Genomic DNA, 14,057 nt, shown 5'->3' on the forward strand with positions numbered 1-14,057 from the left:
CCCTCCTCTTCATGAGACTTCTAACTCACACCTTTGTTGACTCTTGTCCAGCCTAAATATTTGATGTTCTTTAGTCTTCTCCCTAGGTAGAGCTCGGCTTGGAAAGTGAAAACCTGGCCTGTATCTCGTTTTTGGTTTAGGTTTTTAAAAATGCCCTCCATGCTGTTTAATCTGGCTTTATCGTGTCCAACCTAAATCCACCAGAGCTACAGCTTCAGAACATTACCTTTTTAAAATTCCAGTTCCACGAGGGAGGCTTCAGGCCTGCTTGCCTTCTGGCTTGGTTTCTTCCTTCGTTCATCAAGTATTTATTGAGCTCCTACTGGAAACATAGCCATGAACAATACAGCAAGAGCCCCAGGGTCACATCTGGTGGGGGACCTAATAAGTTAATAAAGAGGACAAAGGTCAGATAGGGGTACGTGCTGTGTGGTGTGGAGACATTGACTGGGTGTGGTTGCTTTGGATTGGGTGGTCAGAGGGGGCCTCTGAGAAGTCAAGGTTAGGCTAAGATTTGAATGACAAGAGGAAGTCAGCCAGTGAGGAGGGGGGTGGGGGACATTTCCCCTAGAGACTGAAGGAACAGCTCCTGAGTGCAGCACTCCTTAGCTTTTGAAGTTGCCAATCCACTAGGTCGGTGGTCATCAGTTTTGACTGTTTGAAAATACCGATGCTTGGACCCTGCACTCAGAGATTCTGATTAGTTGGTCTGGGGTCAACCATGGGCATCAGGTTTGTTTTTTGTTTTTTTTAAGTCTGAGAAGTTTCTAATATGAAGTCAGGATTGAGACCCGCTGCATGACATTTTATTTTTTAACCTCTGAGAAGCTAACGAGGAGCTGAAAAGATGATTATACCCATTTTAAAGTCTGCTGTTTTCTGTTTATTAAATTCACAACTGCTCATGTTGAAGAAGCACATATCTGTATTTTGTCATCTGGGGCCTAGAACATAATGCTGATAGAAGGCCCACCCACCTGCAGGCCTTCAGTCGGGTTTTCCCACCAGAGGCCTTTACCCAGGCTGTTTTCCTTTTTCTTCCTCTCTGCCTGCTGTCCATACTGCAGTCACCTTGTTCATGGCTTCTCAGACGAAGAGTCACTTTCTCCAGAAATCTGTACTTGACCCTGGGACTACCCATCCCCCGCCCCAGCTCCCACAGATTTTTGCATTTCTTCCCCCAAACTCTTCAAGCCTGTCTCCTGTGCATACATTCCATGAGGGTCTGATGCTGTTTGTCTTCTTCATCATGTGTCCTGGGCCCTTAACAGCATGCCTGGCACAGAATAGGTATTTAGTACTTAGTAGACACTTGTAGAATTGAAAAGTGAGAGTACTAATAGCAACAGGTGAGAAGTATGTAGGATTGTGAGAAACACCTTCATTTGCCTAACAATTAAGTTTTTTTAGATACTTGTAGAATTAAAAAGTGAGAGTACTAATAGCAACAGGTGAGAAGTATGTAGGATTGTGAGAAACACCTTCATTTGCCTAACAAATATTTATTGGGGATGATAGGACAACTTCTACTTTTCAAGGAGGTTATAACTTAGTAGCAGACACACAGAGAGTAATAACAGATAGAATAAGTACTGTGATGGGATATCACAGAGTACTCATAAGTACTCTGATAACCAAGGGAGGTGGTGACACAGGAGGGTATAACAGTTTAGAGAAGTTGCTTAGCTACAGCTAGGCTCAGTTTTTGCACCTGCAAACTGGGTATGATGTAGGAACAAGAGAGATTGCATTGTTAGCCCCCCTTCACTCTAGATTCTCTCTAGTTGGGTAGCATTTCAAAACCGTTACCTGTGCTTGTGTTGGGGCCCAGCAAGGTTCTGTGTTTGTATATTGGTAAGCGGCCCCTCAACTTGCACAATGCCTGCTCATGCTATTAGCCAGTCATCTTAGTTCAGTTTAGATGCTGGCGAAAAAGAGAGGGTTCTGCTGGTGAATACCAGTACTGCCTCTGAAAATAAGTTCCCAGAATTATGGACACTTGGCTTTGGCCTAGAGAGAAGTGGCTCTGAGTCAGATTAGGGCTTGGTGTTCCATGGTGAACCTTTAGTAATGGGTCCTGCATTGTGCCGCAGGGTGTCTGTCAGCTTTGGCCTAATCTGTTTAGGGCAGAAAAAAAAAGTCTCTTGGAGTGCCACGTATTTGTTGGCAGAATAATTTGGCTATTTTATTCTATTGAAGTGAGGAGAATTTTTTTTTTTTTAATTGAGCTTTAAATGAAGGTTTACAGAACAAACTAGTGTCTCATCAAACAGTACACACATTGTTGTATGACTTTGGTTAACAACCCCACGACATGTCAACATTCTCCCTTCTCACCCCTGGGTTCCCTATTACCAGCTTTCCCGTTCTCTCCTGCCTTCCAGTCCCTGCCCCTGGGCTGGTGCGCCCTTTTAGTCTTGTTTTGTTCCGTGGGCCTCTTCAGTCCTTGCCTGAAGGGTAAACCTCAGGAGTGACCTCATTACTGAGCTGAAAGAGTGTCTGGGGGCCATACTCCCAGGGTTTCTCCAGGGTCTGTCACGCCTGCAAGTCTGGTCTTTCTTTTTGAGTTAGAATTTTGTTCTGTATTTTTCTTCAGCTCTGTCCAGGACCTTCTGTTGTGATCCCTGTCAGATTAGTCAGTGGTGGTAGCCAGGTACCATCTTGTTGTACTAGATAAAGTGAGGAGAATTTGGTATAGTTTTACTAGGACTCCAAGCTGCATCTCATTATTAATGACAGTCTGACCAATATTTAGCTGAAGGCCGTTTATATCAGAAAAGGGCATCTTTATACACTAGCCTAACTATAATATTCTTGTTATTCCACAAACTGAGCCATTGAATTTCAGGAGGACTAGGGAGGGGATGGAGCCCTGGTGGCACAGTGGTTAAGAGCTACAGCAGCTAACCACAAGGTTGGCAGTTCAAATCCACAAGCTGCTCCTTGGAAACTCTATGGAGCAGTTCTGCTCTGCCCTACAGGGGCACTATGAGTTGGAATCAACCCCATGGCAACAGGTAACGGATAGTTAGGGAATGTGGCTGGATACCACGTCATTGGTTTGGTCCCTGTTCCAACTGTTGCTGCATCAGAAGCATTAAGGCTGTGCCTTCTTTACCTAGGGATAAAGATAGACAATTCAGAATGCTTTGTGGTCTCTAGAGACTAATGCCATTTCATACCTGTTATTAAAATAGTAAATTATTTTGTCTCTAGAAGAGCCTAGAGCCACAGGTGTAACTTTGATTATACATGTTTACTGGTATTACACATTGACATCGAGTCAATTCCGACTCATAGCGACCTTGTAGGACAGAGTAGGACTGCCCCATAGGGCCTCCAAGGAGAGGCTGGTGGATTTGAACTGCCGACCTTTTCGTTAGCAGCCGAATGCTTAACCAGTGTGCCACCGTACTGGTATTAGTACCAAGTATAAGCTGATAGAATAACTTCAAAAGTAGATTGGTCTTCCCTTAAATGGAGTTAAGCTAACATGAAAACAAGGGTTTCCATTTGGGAATCTCTTCCCAGTATTTCTCAGGAATTTTATATTTTTCTCAGTCGTGAATCCTGAGAAAAATGGGTTGAAAATCCAGAAATTGGGGGACAGGAAGTATCCTCCCACAAGAATTAAAGTTTAACCATCAACATAGAATGTTACTGGTTTTAAGGAATCCACTGACATCAAGGTGAAACCCCGAGCAGGAAACCCTGACACATGGAGCTGACAGTTAAGGTTGACATCTCCCAGCACCAGGACAGGAGTGCAGAGCAGGAAACGTGGAACACGCAGCTGTCATGAGCCAGTAAGTTGGTTTTTCCTAGCTGTTGCCATGTTATTGAGTGTGTCTGCTGATAACAATGTAAATAAAATAAATATTGATAAGTGTATATACAAAGTACATGTAAAACAAGTCACAAGTCCTATGCATGATGTTCCAAGAAATAACAAGTTTTGGAAGGAAAATAACTCCATAAATTAGCAAGTTCAACTTGTGAGTCTGTGTAGTGCTGCTAACTTGCTAGGAGAGCCAAATGTTACCTTATTTAACTGGATCCCGTAATGGTTGCTGGCATTTTCCAGTGTTTGAATGTTTGCTGTGAGCTATAGTTCTTTGTAAATACTATTAAACTAAATGTTTCTTATTTATTAAGCAACTTTTAAGATATCCATAGTAATGAGTAAAAAGTACGAAGAATGTTGGAAGCATTTTAGGAATAACTTACGATTTTGGGAACTCCAGTTTCTCATTCCCAAATCCCCAAAATTAATTATCTCTTGGGAGTTTGGAAACACTACTGAATCCTGTAAAACCAGCAGCATGGAAAGAAGATCTGGGACTACATTTAACCATCCAAACAAAACTTTAAATTTCCCTCAGTATACTGTATTAATAGTTTATCTTCCTGTGAGAGACAGTTCTGAATATAGAATATTTTGTGATTTTGTAGATATTTGTAAGATAAGAATGATAAAATTTTTGAATATTTAATTTCATAAAGGCAGCATTTCCCTGGCATAGTTGTTTGAACACTTTTGTGGTTCTTAAGAACATACTGATTTTAATTTTTGTATTGCTAGTTTAAGAAAATAGTTTCCATTGAATTATGAGTGAGAATAAGTAGTTTTAGGTAACTGAGGAGTAAAGATATTTTCATTTCAGTTAAGGATGCTTTATTATGTTTTGAGCAAATGAGAACGTTCAGTTATGAAGCAGTAGCACATTTGATTATAAAAATGGAACTTTTCAATCAGAAAGAGTGTTGTTCAGAATTGTAAGAGAGATATTGGCTCAGACGTAAATATTTTTAATTGCAAGTCGAAGGGCTAGAACTAGTGACCAACAAAAAATAACTCAGAAAATGAATTGCATGCTATTGTAAAATCTCTCACTTTCAAGATTGAATGGGGGTAAATTTAACATGTAACTACAATTACAATTATATTCTTTTTCTTAGAACACAAATAAGCTTTTAAAACATTAGTAATAGTGTATTTTTGCCACGTTATAAATATACATGGAAAAATCTACGAAAGGTATGTTTAATTGACATTAAAGAAAAGATTTTTCTGTTTTGTATACTTATGTATATTTTTGGAAACCTTAGTGGCGTAGTGGTTAACAGCTATGGCTGCTAACCAGAAGGTAGGCAGTTTGAATCCACCAGGTACTCCTTGGAAACTCTATGGTGTAGTTCTACTCTGTCCTATAGTGTCGCTATGAGTCAGAATCGACTCTCTGGCAGTGGGTTTGGTTTATATGTTTTTTAAATTTATATGTTTATAAATAGGAATATTTTTAATAACTAAGAAGAAACAGTCTGTTAAGTGCCTGGTACATGCTGGACACGGGGACTTCAGCCATAAGCCGTGTGGATATGGCCTCTGCCCCTTGGAGGGAAGCATGTAGATAATTACAATACAGTGCATAAAGTGGTGCCAAGTGACCTAGATCTAGTGGCCTAGATTACTGTTTCATCTGAATTTTCCTGAGTAGATTTGGATATGTTAAGTTGCAGTCTTCACCATATAATACATGTGTTGTATGAGGTAGGGCAAATTAAAATATTTAACAGCAGGTCTGAGATATGCACATAGAAAAGCTCATTGTATTCCCCTCTTATTGGGTAATGAGCTATCAGAAAGGTATGCTGAAATAATGGGTTTATCTTTATGGCTAGAAGGGACTGTGGTTTCCAAAGGTAGCCACCATCAGTTCTTTTTATCCTTGCATGCACATGCTGGTCTGCCCATCAAGAGATGGAGTGTACTTTCCTCGCTTGGAATTTGGGCTGGCCTTATAATTTGGGATACCATGAAATAACTGTCTAAGACTTCCAGGCCTAGGCCTTAAGAGGACTGGCAGCTTTCACTTCCTCTCTGTTTAAAGCCAGCCATCATGTTAGAGGTCCAACCCTGTTGGAGAGACAGACCACCTTGGAGAGGCCTGAAGCCATCTTGGATATTCCAGACTCAAGCAGGCTCCTGACTGAATACAGCCGCGTGATTGAGCCCAGGTTAGGCCAGCAGAAGAACCACCCAGCTGAGCTCTAGCCAGCTCACAGAATCATGAGGAACAATAAACGATTGTTGTTTTAAGCCACTAAGTTCTGGAGTGGTTTCTTCACTCAGCAGTGGATGACTGAAACATATGGTGTAGGTAGGGGAATCATACTTCATTTTCTGTTGAGCTCTGCAGACTCATGTCCTGAATTGAGCCTAGCTAAGCAGTTTCTCAATGCCCAGTGTGAGAGACTTTTGGCAGAGTCTCTTAATTTCCATATGCAGTCATACCCGGAGATGTGCCCATTTGGCTTATGAGAATTCAACTTTAATAAGGTATTTCATTTAATACCCTGACTTGGGTCTACAAGGCAGTTCTTTAACATGATGACAAGTTTGGATTTTCTTTGCCTTGCTAGTGGCGAGCCCTGCAAGATGAAAGTCACCATGTAGTCATCTTCACAATTATATAGATGACACGTGCTTTGTTAAATTTTCCTCTCTGCATGTTCATAGTTTGTCATTTACAGCAGTTAACATTCTCGTACACCCTATTCCCTAAAATGTGTCGTTACTGGATTCTTTCGGGTTTACTGTTAAATGTGTGTGTGGTCTTTTAAATAAAGGTTGAATTACATAAACATTGGAAACGCTGGTGGTGTAGTGGTTAAGTGTAGAGCTGCTAACGAAAAGGTCAGCAGTTCAAATCCACCAGGCGCTCGTTGGAAACTCTACGGGGCAGTTCTCCTCTGTCCTATACGGTTGCTATGAGTCAAAATCGACTCGATGGCAATGGGTTTTGGAACATATACGTTATTCTTTTTGTGGCTATAGTTTTAGATGTAAGGCATAGAGTAATCAAAAAAGAATTTAACGAGAGCTGGTATATAGAAATATTAATGAAAAGAAATTGTCTTGATACATTGTGTTATCGTTCATTCACATTAACAGTAATGGTGGCCAATTTAACGAGGCATGGTACTGTTTTAGCATAAATTAGTGTTCGTTTGGAAATTCAGGAACTGGCCGAAATGGATGGAAAGTATATTTTCAACTTGGAAAAGTTTGTTCATGGAGGTGTTACACTGCTGAGTGGGAGGGGAAGGCACAGTTTCCTGCCTGTCATCTTCAGTGCTACTTGTCCTCTTGATTCGGCTCTTCCCCCACTTCCAGGTGGTTGCTGCCCGTTTGGGCACCATCAGCTGACAGGAGTGATTAGAACCAGAAAAGACTAATTTCCTCATGTGTCTCTTTTTAAGAGAGGGGAACCTTATTCAGAATCCTCCTGGCAGATGTCATGCATTTCATTGGTTGGAATTACAGACATGTTTATGCCTTAACCAGTCACTGGCATGGAGAATAGGATTGACTTAAGCTAACTGTGATCTGTGTCAGGAGAAACCCCGTCCTTGAGCTCGTGGCACTGCAGAGGTAAACACCAGAACAGATTTTTTTTCTGTTCTGCCTAACCACCAGCGTTTTTTTTTTTTAAGTGAGCTATTGGTGTTACAGTGGTTAAGTGTTCAGTTGCTAACCAAAAAATCGACAGTTCAAATCCACCAGCCACTCCTTGTAAATCCTATGGGGCAGTTCTGTTCTGTTCTGTCCTGTAGGGTTGCTATGAGTCAGAATCGACTCGACAGCAGTAGGTTTGGTTTTTTTGGTTTAGTGTTGTGGAAGGAGTAAACTTTTATTAAAAACACTTCTGTTCAGCTATCTTTCAGGTTTTAAATTTGTGCATAGTGAGGTTCATGGTATTAAGCTCATTTTAATTTTCCTTCCTAGCATTTCTATTCCTTTATAAATTAATCCTATATTTTGTTAATGTCACATCTCAAAATCTTATACATAGGCTTTTTTTCCTCTTTCTGTTTGTCTTTTTCTTCTTTTCTGTCTATGCTAGACAATTGCTATTTATATTTTGTATTTTACTTTGAATTCTTTTATTTCGTTTGTTTTCTGAATGGAATTTCCTACGCTTTCAGACTGTTTATTATTTTCATGTAAAGCTTAGCTTATATTCTTTTGACCCCTTCCCATACATTTCTGAAGAAAATACTTTATTTCTAAGTGAAAATTGGAACATCTAGAAATGGTGTTAAGCATAATTTGAACATTTCTCCATGTTATTTCTCAGAGTGCTGCTCTAGGCCACTCTGCCATCTGAATGAAGTGTTTAGACAGAATTCTTCATCCAGACTTGTGCGCAGGCCAAAATAAACAGTGATTTCAGGCAGGCGGCTTTGGTTCCGTGACATGGCCAGACATCAGATAGCCGAAACACCAGAAAGGGCACTGAAATGTCAGCAAAGAAACAAAAGCCTGGTTCATCTGTGCTTAATCATTCTTCAGCCGAATGCCTCGGCTGGACCATGGTTAAACAGCACCCCTGGACGTTTATAGGACTTTGCCCAAAAGAAGGTCCTTGGCATCTCTGTTAACAAAAGACACTACCACAGAAAGGTAGTTTTCGGAGCCGCATCTGCAAAATCAAGTGTGAGTGAAATCCCCAAGCCCCCAGGCTTCTCAGAGCTTCCAGAGCAGAGGGATGGGTTCATGTTTCCATTCAGCAGTCCTGCAGCTCCGGGTGGTGCACATGGCGACACGTGGCTGTGACTGCTACTGCTGGGTGATCTCAGGCCCCCACAGCACCCACAGCACAGAACAAGATGCTCGATTCTTTTTTATTCAGCATCTATTTTTATAGATGTCAGATGTCCAATGAGTGAGACGTAGTAGAAAAAATTACCACAAAATCATTTCAGTAAGGGATTTGTGCTGCCTCCTAGAGGCAGTGGGAGGTATGTAGGTTCTCATGCTCATCACAGATTCTTGTTCCAAGGTCCTCACATGTGGAATCATGTGACATCAGAGGCAGGAGCAGTTCCTTGGAGGCCATCTGTCCCAAGCACCTCATTAGAGCTGAGAAACTTGAACTCAAGATGGTTAACCTTCCCAGGGTTTGCACGAACTCTGATTTTAACTTCAAGCAGCATTAGGGACCGTTTGAAGTGAAGAATTGAAATTCTTATAAATGGTATTGCTTATCAGGTTTAGGATAAGGTGTATATAACTTAATTTTGGAGAATCCTAAAATGCTTGGCCTGTTGTTTAAAGGTGTATGTTACCTGGGGAATAAAAGTATGTTGAATCATGTGCCCTGTTTTTCTCATCTTTCTCATCTCTGGCTCCACAGTGAAATAGAAAGGTTGGTGAATACTGCATGATTCCCAGCCTTTGAAAGGTATCAGGATCATCCACAGAGCTTTTGAAAAATACTAATGTCGAAGCTCCACCCCTGACCTATGAAAGAGGAACGTATGCTTTACATAGCCCGTTCTCTGGCAGTCAGGCACTCCTTTACATGCCCTTGAACTTCCCTGCTCCGTGCCTTATGCTACCTCTTGCATCTAAATGCCTTTCACTAAGCCCTGCGTGTGCATGTTGTATCTTCCTCTCCAGACCAAGCTCACGCACCAGTTCTTCCATGAAACCTTCTCTGCGGCTCCCACTTCATCCCTTACCCACCTCATTCCCTACCTGCTGAAGCTGAAGGTGATCTCTCATTTTAACTGCTTTATCAGCTCTGCTTGGGCTCTACTTATTTGTAGGTATACTTGATTAAGGAGTCCTGGTGGCACAGTGAGGAAGAGCTCATCTGCTTACCAAAAAGTCAGCTGTTCGAACCCACCAGCGACTCCTCAGGAAAAAGATGTGGCAGTCAGCTTCCATAAAGATTTACAGCCTAGGAAGCCCTATGGGACAGTTCTACTCTGTCTTATAGGATCATTATAAGTCAGAATCAACTCGGCGACAATTTTTTTTTTTTTAAATATGTGATTAGCCTATGTTTATGGAGGACCTAATCTCTGTATAAAAGGATCCTGATGGCACAGTGGTTGAAGCACTTAGTTGCTAACCGTAAGTTCTGTAGTTTGAACCTGCCAGCTGCTTCGTGGGAGAAAGATTTGGCAGTCTGCTTCTGTCAAAATTTACGTCCTTGGAAACCCTGTGGGGCAGTTCTGCTCTGTCCTATGAGGTCACTATGAGTCGAAATCGACTCAACAGCAGTGAGTATTTGGAATCTGTGTCAAACATCATGCTAGATGCTGAGGCAAAAGGAACATGATGAGACATGGTCCGTCCTTGTTAGGTCCTAGAGCAAACCGTGTCTCATCTGTCACTGCTCCCAGTGCCCACCAAACCAATAGGCAGATAGAGGGTACCCAGTGAGTTTGCTGACGGGCCTCGCATGGGGGAGGCAGACCTCTCTGCACGAATGGAACAGGGAAGCGAACAAAAAGTATTGAGAACTGAGCATAGAGCTGACCTCACATGTTGTTCTAGTGGAAACTTAGGGCTTAGGAAAAGTTTGAAACTCCCACCTCAATGGTAGAGTTTATAATGTCCATGAATCCTTTTCTCGCCTACCCACCTGTAGCTTTCTGGCTTTTTTGAAGTACAGTTGTCCTTGTAGATCGTTTTCCAGCCCTTATGATCTGGGACAAGTTGTGTGGTTATACGCATCTCCATGTATGTACGTTATACTTAATGTGGCTCAAGTGGAAAATGAATTAAACTGCTTTTGTATCCAGGAATCTTCTCTTGTGAAACAAGGCTTCTATAAATTCTGCTATATCAAGGCTGTAGCTCTCACTTCCAGTAGCAGTTTCTTCCTCCCAAGATGTAATCCAGCAAACGGGTGTTGTTTGGAACAAAGACGAACCCTTGGGTTAGAATCCGTGTGTTCATTTTAAAGGATACACTTTTTCCCCCGGCAGGTAGCCATTGACTTGCTTTGAAGATATAACTTCTGCAGCCTGTTCTAGGTGCCATAATTCTGCGTTTTTGAATGCCTGCCTCAGCCATAGGAATTCATTGCTCTAAATTGCTTTCTTGGGGAGTATTTTTAAAATTATTATTAAAACATTACAATCATGGAAGCATAGCTTTTATATTCACGTGCTAACATTTTTGCCAAAACGTTACATGTCGGACTAGCCCAATTTTCTCTAAGTGACATGTTAACAACAAAAAGCCCCTTGCTGTGGAGTCAATTCTGACTTACGTGACCCTACAGAACAGAGTAGAGTAGAACTGCCCCCATAGAATTTTCAAGGCTGTGATCTTTATGGAAGTGGACTTCCATATCTTTTTCCCACAAAGCAGCTAGTGGGTTCGAACTGGCAACCTTAACCACTGAGCCACCAAGGCTTCTTGATATGGTAATAGAACAGCCAATAATTTAGCACTAAAATTTAGCAGCTGACTATCTTTAGACAGCACTGGGTTGGTGGGTTTTAATGTTAACTTTACTCAAGAATCAAATTATTTTTGAAAGGGAAATTGTGAGTTTAGTTGTAAATTACAATGTCTTTTTGTCCGTTTAGGCCTTTAAGTGGAATCTGAGTTTTAATTCCTCTTTTACTTTATGCCAGGGCCCTAGGGCTGGCACCATTCTTGTTGATATTAGAAGAATCTCCTCATGGACTTTGAATGAGGCCTCTTGTCTTCAACCTTTGTGTAACATGTGCTGGCTCTGTGAGTGGTAGCTTCCTTCTGCTTATCCTCCTTCTACTCCTTCCCACCCTGCAAGACTGAGCTCACATTTGCTTCTCCTGTGAAACCTCGCCTGACTCTCCAAGATTCAAGTATATGCTTCCATTGCAACTTGTGTGCATATAGCTAAAATTACTGCATTGTTTTGTAACTACTTGTCTTCCTGTCTGTTCGTCTCCTTGGACTCTCAGTTTCTGGAGAGGTGGAATTTGACCTCATTTTTTATTCTAGGAGCAGTCTCACTTTATGTAAATGTTTAATAAATCTTCGGATGGGCAGTTAGATGGGTGAGAATAAGGAATCAATCATTTGGTCACTGGTTAGGGGAAAAATGCCTGTGTATTCCAAACAAAGTGGCATCATTTAGCATTTCTACAGAGTCATATATATATATATATGTCATTTTGGCAGTATGAGTTGAAAATAAGTTTAATTTGGAATGTTTATAGTTCTGAAAAGCTCATCCTGTATAACACGTGATTTGTATTTGAATCACAGGCTTATTTTTAAATAGGTTGATTTAAAAATGTATGTAATTAAATACAGTTCATTGTAAGTTAAAACTTCTGAAATAACTAGTAGAATACAGCGTAAAATAAATTTTTCTAGGGAGTATAATCATAAATTTTGGTTAATTGTATAATGTAAACTTACAATCTAAACACTATTTTAACTAAATAGCATTAAATCTGTTTCATGATCTAATGTATTTGCTCTACTGTATATAAGTATATATTAGAATAATAGCAAATAATAATAAATAAATATATTTGCTTCCAACAGTTTTTTTCTTAGGAGCAGGACAGTGAAGTGGCTTCCCACCCTGAGTCCCTGTTCCTGCTTGCTCTAAAGGGGCATTTTTGTCATCCCCACCCCTCACTGCACACACCCATTCCCTTTCCCCAGCCACCAGGAGATCTTTGGCAATGTCTGCAGACATTATTGATCATCATAGCTGAGGGTGTAGTGCTAACCAGATCTGGTGGGCAGAGCCTAGGGATGCTGCTAAATATCCTGCAATGCCCAGACCAGCGCCTTCAACAGAACAACCTGGTCTAAAATGTCAGCACTGCTGAAGGTGAGAAAACCTGCTCTAAAGGTTTTCCAAATTGCCATTGGAGTCTGTAGGGCTTTACAAGTGCAGAGCTACTGTGGGTAATTTGAGTACAGCTGTCCAAAAGGAACTGCCAGAAGGATTAATTTTAAGTTCACCATAACAAGGCTGAAATAAACTATCCTGTGTGTGACACACCAGAGGGAAGTCTCTCATGTCTCATTCGTGACCCCGTGCAGCCGTAAACTCACCCATGACCCCAGGACTGTCTTAAATTTTCTTTGGGGGGCTTATGTGTGACATCCATGTCAACTGAGAGGCAGTGAATGTTTCTGTGCAAGATGGCTTGCGAACCTTGAGGTCTCTTAGAAGCAACCCCGGCAGCAGCAGCAGCAGCAACAAATACAGCTGAAATTCCCAAGGAGAAGACGCTTCCTTCTCCAGCCCTGATGTCCATGGCAGGCTCGGCCTTTGGCATTTATAAATCATCCTGTTTTCCTTGCCATTGTGTAAGTAAAAAGAAACTTGGCAGCATCCTAATAACCAAGTGAATTGAATTATTCTTACCCTAACAGCTAAATCCAGTTCATCTTTTTTAGAGCGAAGAGCACAGCATTGCCGTATACACTGCGGGATGGAAGTTGTACTCATTGCTAGCTTTCCTGAGGCAGGATGTCTGGCACATACTATGCTCGTATGCTTCAACCCAGCGTGGTGGGAAGTAGGATGTTTTAGAGATGGGATGTGCACATGTGGTTAACTCTTTTGGTCTGTTCTTCTTGCTTTGGTGTTGATGTTAGAATTAAAGCCACCCCCACCCCTCCAGACACCATCCCAGCTCAGGTCGCCTTTCCTCCATTTCCCAGGCTGTTCCCTGGAGGTCCCGCTTGGTATTTGGTCAGCCTCTTTCTCCAGGATTCTGTGTCTAACCTTACTTCAAGGCAACTCCCTTTTTACGTTATCTGTGTGCCTTCCCCCCTTCAGTTTGCATCATTGTTAATTATGTTCTTAAGTCTCTATATGTTCTATACACTATAGTTTCATCTTCGGTCTTCAGAAACAGACGAAGTATAAGGTTTTGTTTTTGTCTTTTCCATGTGGAACACTTTCAAAAGCCTTATTGTCCGGTTGGTAGTGTTAGCTAGTGGGAAGCTACTTCGAGGGGCGTAATTTTCACAGCTGTACAGCAGTCACTTATAAATGACCGCGCTGAGCAGCAGTAGAGGCCTGAGTGTCCCCTGCAGGAGGTAATCGCCAGCCTCCTCACTCCCCTCCATCCTGTGCCAGCCTCCCCATTGCTTGTTCAAGGACGATTTACATTGTGTGAGATCGTTTTGCTGGAAAATCTGTGGGGTCTCACACAGTTCCCTTAAATCAAATTCCTTAGCTTGATCTTCAAGGCTCCTTTTTCTTCCTGATTGCCCACCCAGGTATGGTTCC

The 14,057-nt window shown here is 41.6% G+C and overlaps 1 protein-coding gene across 9 annotated transcripts in view; it reads left to right on the forward strand.

Moving 5' to 3' along the window:
• The window catches only part of ATE1 (arginyltransferase 1), a 162,351-nt gene that overhangs the window by 73,435 nt on the left and 74,859 nt on the right, over positions 1-14,057 (forward strand). The window contains exon 11 of one of the 9 annotated variants that reach the window (XR_002784218.2): positions 3,672-3,806. The exons of the other annotated variants lie outside the window; for them this stretch is intronic. The gene's annotated coding sequence lies outside the window, so the exon portion shown is untranslated. The remainder of the gene's footprint in view (positions 1-3,671; positions 3,807-14,057) is intronic. 9 annotated transcript variants of the gene reach the window in all.

Source organism: Loxodonta africana, chromosome 16 (assembly GCF_030014295.1).
Source record: "Loxodonta africana isolate mLoxAfr1 chromosome 16, mLoxAfr1.hap2, whole genome shotgun sequence".
Lineage (NCBI taxonomy): Eukaryota > Metazoa > Chordata > Mammalia > Proboscidea > Elephantidae > Loxodonta > Loxodonta africana.